General features: G+C 38.5%; 1 pseudogene; it reads left to right on the top strand.

The window, feature by feature from the left end:
* Window positions 1-2,547: 2,547 nt before the first annotated feature.
* Window positions 2,548-10,234, top strand: LOC105806744 (annotated as a pseudogene).
* Window positions 10,235-10,653: the final 419 nt, after the last annotated feature.

Here is a 10,653-nt window from a genome sequence, read left to right as displayed (position 1 = left end):
ATAACCAACTACGAAGAAGTAGTTGTTAATGCTATTTTGTGCCTACTGTCTCTCCTGATGTTTATGCCAATCCTGTGAGGTACATAGGAAGGATATAATTCTCCTCTTTTTACAGTTAAGGTCCTGTGGCTGAGAGAGTTAAATGAATGTCTAAAGTCACACAGGTATTAAGTGGCAGAGCTAGAAATCAAATCGAGAGCTACGGACATTTTTCACTAGACTATACCCATTCAGAAATACACGGCCTTTTTGTACTGTTGATAGGGGTCTGTTACCCACCTCACTTGGGGGCCTCTGAACTTACCTTCATCACAAGCTAAGACTCCCTTCCACACAATAGAGCTTTCTCAGAGAAGGTGGTCCTATGATTGCGTCCCACCCCAGCTGCACTACTCACTGGTCCCGGCACTGCTCTGTACTTCCTCTTCTCTGTGACTCTTCTCATGCTCTTCCCTCCCCCGGGGAAAGCCACCTCCACCCCCACACTGAACTCCTCCCTGTTTCTCAAGGCCACCTGGCCAGGAGCTTTTCTGATGCGATGTCTCACATTTTACCACGGCTGAGAATCCTGGGTATGAGAGACATCCTCCCACCTGGGTAGGCGCAAATGCCCTGTAAGGACTGTGCTTTCTTCACGTCTGAATTTCTTTCAGATCCTTGATAAATGCCTCTTGAAGACCAATCTCTTGAATTCCTTTTCTACTCAGAATTAACTCCATTTCAGTCTCTCCACATAACCAATCCTTATCCACAGAAACACTTTGATTTTAGGAACTACCTGGTTTTAAGCACCCAATCCTTGTTCAACTACATTGTGTGAATCTTTCCCCCTGAGGTTAGGGATGATTGTGCTTTTCAGAACACTTAAGGAATTTTCACTCAAGGAAGTAGCTTGAGCCTGAAATGCAAAACCCATGAAGGAATTTGGAATCCATTCTTTCCTTGAGTACTAACAGGGTCAGGCAAGACTGGGTGTCCCCAATTTATTCTTGTTCTTTAAGAATTATAGGTAGTGGATGGTGGTGATAAACATTCTCTCTGGAGGCAATCACTCAAGTGATGCTCTTCAAAGGTTTTAGCAAAAGCAGAGTTAACAGCATTCTGTATAAATATAGAAGAATTATTTTGCTTACAACTTTAAATGCTGAATGATTTCTTTGTGATTGCTATTCATTAAGTGATTATTATTTCTACATATAAAGCTTTATCTTTCAAATGCTTGCATATCATTATTTTCTACAAGTAAAGATACTGTCCAGCATTAAATGCAAATCGCTTGCTTCACATGACTTTTGTTTTCATTTTTGAGAAAAATACGATGTTTGGAGGGGAATGAAGAGGTGAGAGTTAACCCTGTGTTAGTCAGGATTCTATGTTGTGAATGATAGAAACCCAACTCAAACTAATCTGAGGGAAAAAAAAAAGAAAAGAAAGAAAGGAAAAGGGAAAAATTTATTCTTTTTCATAATAGAAAATATCAGAGCTGTTTTGTCTGTTCTGTATTTAGGTAAGGCTTGAACCAAAGGCTCAAAGCAATCAAGTCCCTTTTCTGTGTGTTCTTCCACTTTGATTTCCACAATGTAGGTTTCACCCTCAGGCTCAAACAGTGTATTTCCAGCCTTTCCCTCATGATATCAAAAAGACTGCAGCCTACCCAGCTCCCGTACCCTCACACCACACCATCCATCTAAAAAGACACTGTCTTTTCTGGTGGTCCCCAAAGAGGAGAGAGGAAGCTCTCTTTCCCAGAAGACCCAGCATCTCATTGGCTCTCACTGAGTTGTTCCCATCTCTGACCAATCACTGAAGTCAGGAGGATGGAATATACTTATTGACTTAAGTATGGCTCAAGCTAACAATATTTAGAGGTGTTTTTTCTAAAGCAGAATCTGAACACTGTTACCAGAAGTAGTGGGAGAATGAATGATGGATACAAAACAACACCTGTCCACAGCAAATTCCTTTTTTTTTTTTTTTTTGTTGAGACAGAGTCTCACTCTGTTGCCCGGGTTAGTGCCGTGGCGTTAGCCTAGCTCACAGCAACCTCAAACTCCTGGGCTCAAGCGATCCTTCTGCCTCAGCCTCCCGAGTAGCTGGGACTACAGGCATGCGCCACCATGCCCGGCTATGTATACTTTTAGTTGTCCGATTAATTTCTTTCTATTTTTAGTAGAGACGGGGTCTCGCTCTTGCTCAGGCTGGTTTCGAACTCCTGAGCTCAAACAATCCGCCCGCCTTGGCCTCCCAGAGAGCTAGCATTACAGGCGTGAGCCACCGCTCCCGGCTCTTCAGACTGCATATATTTTTAACCAGTCTGAAGATATCTGTCTTTGAATTGGTGTGTCTGGTCATTCTTTAGCCATGAGCACACGAAGAACTGAGGACACAGAATGAGGTTGCCAAATCCAACAAAACTAATTTTAATAATTGCTGATGTAGATTCCATTTGCTTGGGTATACTTTCAAAAAACATTTTTGAATGTCAAAACATCTGATTTAAAGTTTCTGTTTACATTTCTGATCAGAGGAGCAAAAGGTATAGTGGATATGGCATTCATTAAAATCGTTAATACATACAAAAACAGTAATATTTATAGCATCGGTAAGTATTTTTAAGTGGTACTCATAAATCGGAAAAGTTGCGGGAAAGAGACCTTTAAAGTCTTGTGGTCTTGAACAATGTTATATGAAATAGAAAAAAATAAATCATTTCCCAGCTGTGCATTTTGTTTTACAAAAAAAAAAATCAGGGATTTCTCTTATACTTTCTGTCATGCAGAGGTTACTTTTCCTGGTCTTCTGGGAAGCAAGAGGTGATTTCTCCTGGAGTTTTTCTGACAGTGCCGACTTACACAATTCCAAGGTTTGACTGGCCCTTAGGTTAAATCTTGCTGGATTTAAAGAAGATAAAAATACCCCACAAAACTCACCCAGGCTATGGGTTATTATTAAAGTTTTGACTTTGGTCCTCAATCTCCTTGCTATTATTTACTTTCAGCTTCCTTAGGTTTTTTTTTTTGCATTTTGTCCACAATGTTAGTTACAATCGGTGGGAAAAGTTGACTACAGTTGGCTTATTCCCTTTTGGCTGGCACTGGACATCCCACATCCCGTGATACTTCCAAAAAAAAAAAAGAAAAAAAGGATTTAGAGATGGCAGAAGCCCCAGGAAGGCATATAATTTACCCTGAACTTGATGGAAGTCAAAGAAAATAAATCTGATCTTCAGAAAGACCCACGTTGAAGAGAGAATATGGAGAGTACCAAAAATTCCTTGACCAAGGGAGGCTGGGGCCAAGTAAGGTCTTGATTGTGACTCTGGCCTCTGATTTTTCCTGTGCCTGGAGTGAATGATGAGAATACATCAGACATTGTGCCAGAGGCTGACATGGTCAGCATGATCTCTCCCCCAGGGATCAAAGCAGAAATATTTACCTCCAAATTCGGGAATGTTGTTCATGCAGCATTTTACTTAGAGATGTCTGGAAATATCCAGGTTTTTAAGAATGCTTGAAAATATTAATAACTAGATTTTTTTCTTTGATCTTTTTAGTTTTCACCAGGTATTATACAGCAAATAAAAATAATTTTGAACAAAATTTACTATGTAAAAAATACATTTTTTTTCCCAAAAGTAAGTGAAACAATGAAAATGCGGAGGCCTCTTCAATTTATTAGCCATGTATGCTTCACAAGATCAGTGTAAGTGGATTCCTGGGCCAGGAGCAAAGTTTTATCTGAGGTTTAGTACGTGGTCAGAGTTAGGGCTGTGACTGGGGTTAGGGTCAGTCTGGCTGTGATGTGGTAGGCACCTGCTGGACATTCTGCCGTTTCTCCCTTCATGGAGGGCCAACTTTGGCCCTGCCCTTTAGGCAGCTATGTGGTCCAGTCTGATCCCTTTCTCCCAGTGGCCATTGAACAGACCAGAAAGACACTTGATCTAAGCTGGGTGCTGTGGTTCGAATGTTTGTTCCCTCCAAAACTCATGTAGAAATTTAGTTGCTATTGTCACGGTATTACGAGGTGGGATCTCTAAGAGGTGTTTAGGTCATGAGGGCTTTGCCCTTCTGCCATGTGATGCCTTCTGTCACGGGATGATGCAGCAAGAAGGTCCTCACCAGTTGCCGACATCTTAGTTATTTATTTATTTTTCATGTCAGATGGGTAACGTGCCGACGTCGTAACAAGGTTTGAGAGAGGCACATCTCACACATCCGTGTGAACACCCAATCATCATGCTTATGAACTACAAAAGAATCAGTTGCTGACATCTTAATCTTGGATTTCCCAGCTCCCAGACCTGTGAGCCAATAAATTTCTGGTCTTTCCAAATTACTTGGTCTGTGATGATCTGTCATAGTAGCACTGGGCCAGCAAGATTCTGCCAGGAATATAAACTAGGATAGATGCAAAACATACAGATTCAAGGCTCATGGGTGGCCACCTTCTGTCCTGCAGTCTAGAGAGAGAAGCACAGCCGTGAGAAAGAAAGAGGCTTTGAGAGAAATGGAATTGAATGTCAGAGAGAGAGAGAGAGAGAGAAAGAGAGAGAGAGAGAGAGAGAGGGAGATCCTGGTGGCCTCCACTCTTTGGTTTCAATCCTGCTTGAGATGTAGCCATATCTCTATCCATGGGTCCCATGAAAACACCAGTTCCTGGATTTTTATGCCATTTCCCATTTTAACTTAAGTTAGCTTGAGTTAATTTCTTTTATTTGCATCCAGAAAGTGCACATGGTCCAGAATTATTCTGTGACTGTGCCCAGAGACCCGGCTGAGGCCTAGTTGGGGAGAATATTTGATAATAGGGTAATAGAGTCACATAATTAAGCTCCCATAAGATCAGACCTAGAACTCTAAATTCATTTATATTTATTTTATTAACAATTAATCTTCCAGCTTAGAAATCCCTTGTGGACAGAGACTTTCTATTTCACCTTTGAGCTCTTTACAAAGATCATTCACTCATTCTGTAAATATTTATTGAGTGTCTGTTATGTACTAGGCACATTATAATTTAAAAAAATAATAGCAATAATAGTAATTTAAATTACTATTTTGAAGTACCTGCTTGAAATACATTATGTTATTTAATCCTTACAACACCCTGTAAATTAAATATCATTGACCCAATTGTTAGATAAGAAAACTGGAGCTTAGAAAAGACAATTAACTGGCTCAAACTTGTAGCTAGTAAACTGTAGAACAAGGATTCATAACAGAGTTGCCTGACTCCAAATACCATATGCATAGAAAGAATAAACTCCAATTTCATTGGCCTTTTTTTTTTGTAGTTTCAAGATATTTGGGTGATGGAATGTTTATACAACCTGTAGCCCTAATGTTAGCAATCCTGTAAATACAAGCAGTGGAAAAACTTGCCTTTGTCGAATGAGTCATCGAATTTGCTATATGACAGAAAGTCTGGCTGTTAAAAGGAAATATGATGAAATGTCTCACTCATCATTCATGTGGACAAGTTCTGAGGACTGCACTGAGCTTCTTTGTAGTGTGATGCAAGAAAAATAAGGAGCTTGCAAAATAGCTTGTGTATGCCAGCTAAAACAGGTTAAGTCAATCTTCAACCATAATTTATTTAAAAAATTTATAAGTTAAAAATGCAGTGCTTTCTCCCTAACATGATAAAGGAAAACATACTTCTGGAATCTTCAAGAAAAAAATAATGAATTCTAAATAATATCCGATGTTATAGTACATAGTGAGACATTAAATGCATTCCCATCAAAATTGGTACAAAATAAGGATGACTGCTTTCATCATTCTTACTTAATGTTTTGGAAGTTCTGTCACTTTATTCTCTTATCTTTGAGCTTCCCTGTGTTTTATTTTAGTCATATTCTTATCACAGTTTTCCATAAAATAAGCACTCATGGAAAGGGTTTTTTTTTTTTTTTTGCTTGTTTATATATTTTTTTTCTGCTAGACTGGGTTCCTGGTTCTTCTTTGGTATGCTGTGTTAGTTTCTTTTTTTGTTTTTCTGTAGTATACAGGTTGATTCTAGCTTGCTTGTGCTGAATGCGAGCAGGTCTTTCCAGAGCTCCAGCTTGCTCTGGCACAGTGAGGATGAACTCTCCATGACTTCCATCCCTGATATTTGCTTGTGTCACCTCCAACCTACAGGCACAGGGTGAGAGCTAAAATCGTGCTTTCTATTCAGTTTTCTGAGAGTGAAAGCACAGAAGCAGACCGCTTCTGGGGTTGCATGCGGCCTTTGTTGGGTAACCTGGGTTTTACTCTCTCTTCTGAAATGATGTTAAATGTCTGACACTACAAATCAATCCATCTCGTTGGCCATATCTTGTTCCTATGGTAGAATACCTCTAGATTTCTGATAGTGCCTTGTAAACCATTAGATCTTCCACTGAGATTTCGAGATATACTAGCCTGTACTCTGACAAGTTTTTCCTTGACTTTTCCTTAGGGTGCTTACTTACCTCTTGAGTCTGCTTTTCCCCAGATTGAGGAGAACTCTCAGGAATTGTCCAATCCCCTGCTTTCCTCAGTAGTCTCTGTGGGTGGGAGGTTACAGTGGGATTAGAAGCCTTGCCACGCTCTGTCAGAATCTTTTCTTTCCTTCCTCAATAGCCACAGTTTGAAGTTTATGACTTGTCATTATACCCCTTTTCTTATTTTGTTGCTCCTGGTGAATTTTCAGGGGTGTTAATGATTTTCTTTTGTGATGTTCATCTGAAAGAGCAAACGAGTAAGACTATATAAGAATTTTTTTTTTTTTTTTTGAAACAGAGTCTCACTCTATCACCCCAGGTAGAGGGCAGTGGCATCATCATAGCTCATTGCAACCTCACACTCCTGGGCTCGAGTGATCCCCCTGCTTCAGTCTCCCCCTGTGCCTTATTTATTGAGACTTGTTTTATGACTACTTATGGTCTACCTTAGTGAATGTTTCTGTTTATTTGAGAAGAATGTATTTTCTTCTGTTTTTGGATGGAATGTTCTATAAATGTCAATAGGTCAAGTCGGTTGATAGTGCTGTTTAAGTGTTCTATATCCTCACTGATTTTCTACTTGTTCTTTCAATTATTGAGAGGGCAGTGAAAACTCCAATTATGATTATGAATTGATCTATTTCTCTAACAGGTATTGCTTCATTTCCATCAGATTTTGCTTCATAACAGTTTTGAAACTGTTATGAAATGCATATAGTGGTTTCAGTAAATTCCTGCTCACGAGAAATAATTACGCAAATCTTTTCTCAACTTTGTATTCAGAGATGCCATGTTGTAGTTTAAAATTGGCTATGATAGAAGTATTTAAACCTGAAAATACTTCAAATCAGAGCTTTTTATTCTGGGTGAGTCAGTTCTTACACATTTATCAGCACACGATTGTATATACACATTTAGGATAGTTATGTCTTTTGAATAAACTTATCTCTCCATCACTATGAAATATCCCTCTTAATCTCTGTTAAAATTCCTTGCTATGAGGTCCAACGTTATATTAATTTAGTCATTTGATTTTCTTATTATATTGATGTTTGCATGCTTTATTGCTTTCCCTGCTTTTATTTCTTATACTTCTTTCTTCATTTATTTAAAATGAGCTTCTGATACACAACATATTGTCAGTTGTTGCTTATTTATACAATTTGATGATCTCCTTTTATTTGAGTATTTGTATCATTTATAGTTAATGGAATTATCAGTATGGCTAGGATTAAATCCACCATCCTGCTATTTATTTTTACTTGTCTCATATGTTTTTTTGTTGTTATTTCTTCTTTTTCTGCCTTCTTGTGGATAAAATGAGTACATTTTTGTATTCATTGTATTTTCATTACTGGCTTATTAGTTGTACCTCTTTGTTTTATTTTCTTTGTTGCTCTATGGTTTACAAAATGCATTTCAAAATTTGTAAGACTATGTTTTAACTAATATTATACATTTTGTACACGATATATAGACTTTACAACAGTGTACTTCCATTTCCCACCTCTCATTGTGTAATTGCAGTCACATATTTTATTTCTACATATATTATAATTCCTACGAGATGCTGTTATTAGTTTTTCCTTTACATAGTGAATTGTCTTCTTTAAAAATTAAAATATATGAACAAATCCCTTTTATGCTTACCAGCATGTTTACTATTTCCAGTGTTCTTTATTCCTTCAAGTTTCCATCACGTTCTAATCATTTCTTCTGAGGTCTTTTCCCTTTTATCCGAAGAGCTTTCTTAACACTTCTGACAGTGCAGTTCTGCTGGCAACGAATTTTCTCTTTGTTTAACTGAAAAAAATCTTCATTTTGCCTTCATATTTGAACTACATTTTCTCCTGGTATAGAATTCTAGGCTTACAGTGTTTTTCTTTCAACACTTAAAGGTTTCTGTTTGTGTAGTTTCTGATGACAAGTCTGCTATTATTCTTAACTTTGTTTCTCTATACACAAGTGCTGTTTGTTTCTGGATACTTTTAAGATTAATATCTTTTATTAAGAATTTACAGCAATTTGATTATAATGTGTCTCGCTGTGATTTTCTTTAAATCTATCCTGCTTGGAGTTCATTAGGTTCTTGGATCTGGAGGTGTATATTTTTCATCAAATCTGAAAAATTGGGGCCATTATTTCTTCAAATTCAATTTTTAGCTGGGCATGGTGGCATGTACCTGTAATCCCAGCTACCTGGGAGGCTGAGGCACGAGGTTCTCTTGAGCCCAAGAGTTTGAAGCTGCAGTGAGCTTTGATTGCTCCATTGCCTATTGTTGAGTGTTGGATTTTTGTTGTACTTTCTTGAAGAATGTAGTCAGCTTTCAAAAATCTAGTATGCAATTAAATTACTTGTGGATTAGTCTTCAAGGGAGAGTGTAAAGTAACCTATACTATGTGGCTAATTTAGCCCCATCATAAAGCCTGGATCTTCTGGAGTCTTTATGAAAAGCCCCGTGCATTAAATAAGACCTCTCCACTCTGACTGGTGAGGATTTGAACAATTCCTGGTGCTTTATGAGCCCTGTGAATTTTTTGGCTTATACACTTCTAGTAATTATTCTTTCTCTGGAGGTTATTCTTTGACTGATCTTGTGGAGTTTCACCCTACCATCTATAGGGGATAGAAGGAATTGTAAACTTGGGTTACACAATATATTTGATAAAAAATTGGGATGATATACAGTGTTTGCCCTGCCTTTTCAAATAAATTGAATGCTTTTCTGTGTCACAAAATATAATTTGCAAATGTGATTTTTTTCAAGTATGATTTCTCTGTGGATGCATAATATTCCATCATACGGATGTCACAGTGATTTATTTGGATGATGTTTATATCTAGAAATGAAGCTTGGCGGATGTGTATATAGATGGGCAAAATGCCTGACTGCTTTGCACTATGGTGTCAAAACCTAAATAACTTGGAAATCTCTGGACTGGTTGGCTCAGTATTAATCACGGCTGGGAAATGGATATGGGGCTTCCCCTCACACACGCTCACACCGGGTTTGAGACGGCGGCGGCGGCGGCGGCGGCAGCGGTGGGGACTCCACTCTTCCTGTGTGGAAGGTAGGGGCTGGGGGCACAGCTGGCAGGAACCGCTGGGAAGGCAAGGATGAGGACCAGGATGTCAAGGATAACTGGGATGACGATGATGATGGAAAAAAATCAAGAGGAAGCAGAAGTAAAACAAGAAGTAAAAATTTCAGAAAAGAAAAAATAGCAGAGAAGATAAAAGGGAAAGAATGGCCACAGAAGAAAAGGCAAGAAGAAATTAAAAAGAGATCAGAAGAACCTGAAGAACCTAGAGTGCTAACACAAGAAGAACAATTAGCAGCTAAACTGTGGCTAAAGAAATGACAGGAAGAGTCAGACCTTGAATTAGCAAAGGAAACTTTTGGTGTTAACACAGTTTATGGAATAGATGCTATGAACCCATCTTCAGGAGGTGACTTCAGAGAATTCGGAAAGTTACTAAAAGACAAAATTACACAATATGAAAAGTCACTATATCGTGCCAGGTTTTTGGAAGTCTTAGTTCTAGATGTGCGTATTTCATTGGAAACTGATGACTTGAAAAGGATTACCAATTCATTGACTGTGCTTTGCCGAGAAAAACAGAAGCAAGCAAACCAAAGCAAAGCCAAAACGAAGAAGAAAGGTGATGTTCCTGGAGGGGGATTAAAGGCCACCATGAAATACGATCTAGCAGATTATGTTGGTTATGACGGAGGGTATGTACTAGACTGTGAAGACCTCATGTAACACTTTATCTTCTGGTGTCTTATGTTGCCCACAATCCCTTCAACGTGTAGCATAATTTCTTTTCTTTCAGTTCCGCCAAATGCTACAATTGGAAGTGTTGTATCTTTTGTGCTGGTTATGTAACCCCTTGACATTCAGGTGCTAACGTGCGAAATGAGGGAACTTGAATCTTGCTGCCAACCAGTTAAAACTGGGAACCTCAATTGCTACTAAATCATAGTTCAAAACAAAACAAACCTAATAATGTTGTCATTGGTGCTATCTGATTCTATAGCAGCAGTCACTAAATTGGAAACAAAAGGCTGTGACGTGATAAAAATTGTGTAGTATTTACCAGCATCCTTCGGTAAGACAGCCTTAACCACACCTCCTTGAACTACTTCATAACTTGTCAAGAAAAGCAGTTTGCAGCAAGGGCA

Source organism: Propithecus coquereli, unplaced genomic scaffold (genome assembly GCF_000956105.1).
Source record: "Propithecus coquereli isolate 6110/MARCELLA unplaced genomic scaffold, Pcoq_1.0 Scaffold10, whole genome shotgun sequence".
NCBI classification, from domain to species: domain Eukaryota; kingdom Metazoa; phylum Chordata; class Mammalia; order Primates; family Indriidae; genus Propithecus; species Propithecus coquereli.
Note: the sequence above shows the minus strand (reverse complement) of the source record. Positions and strands in the feature narration are given on the sequence as shown.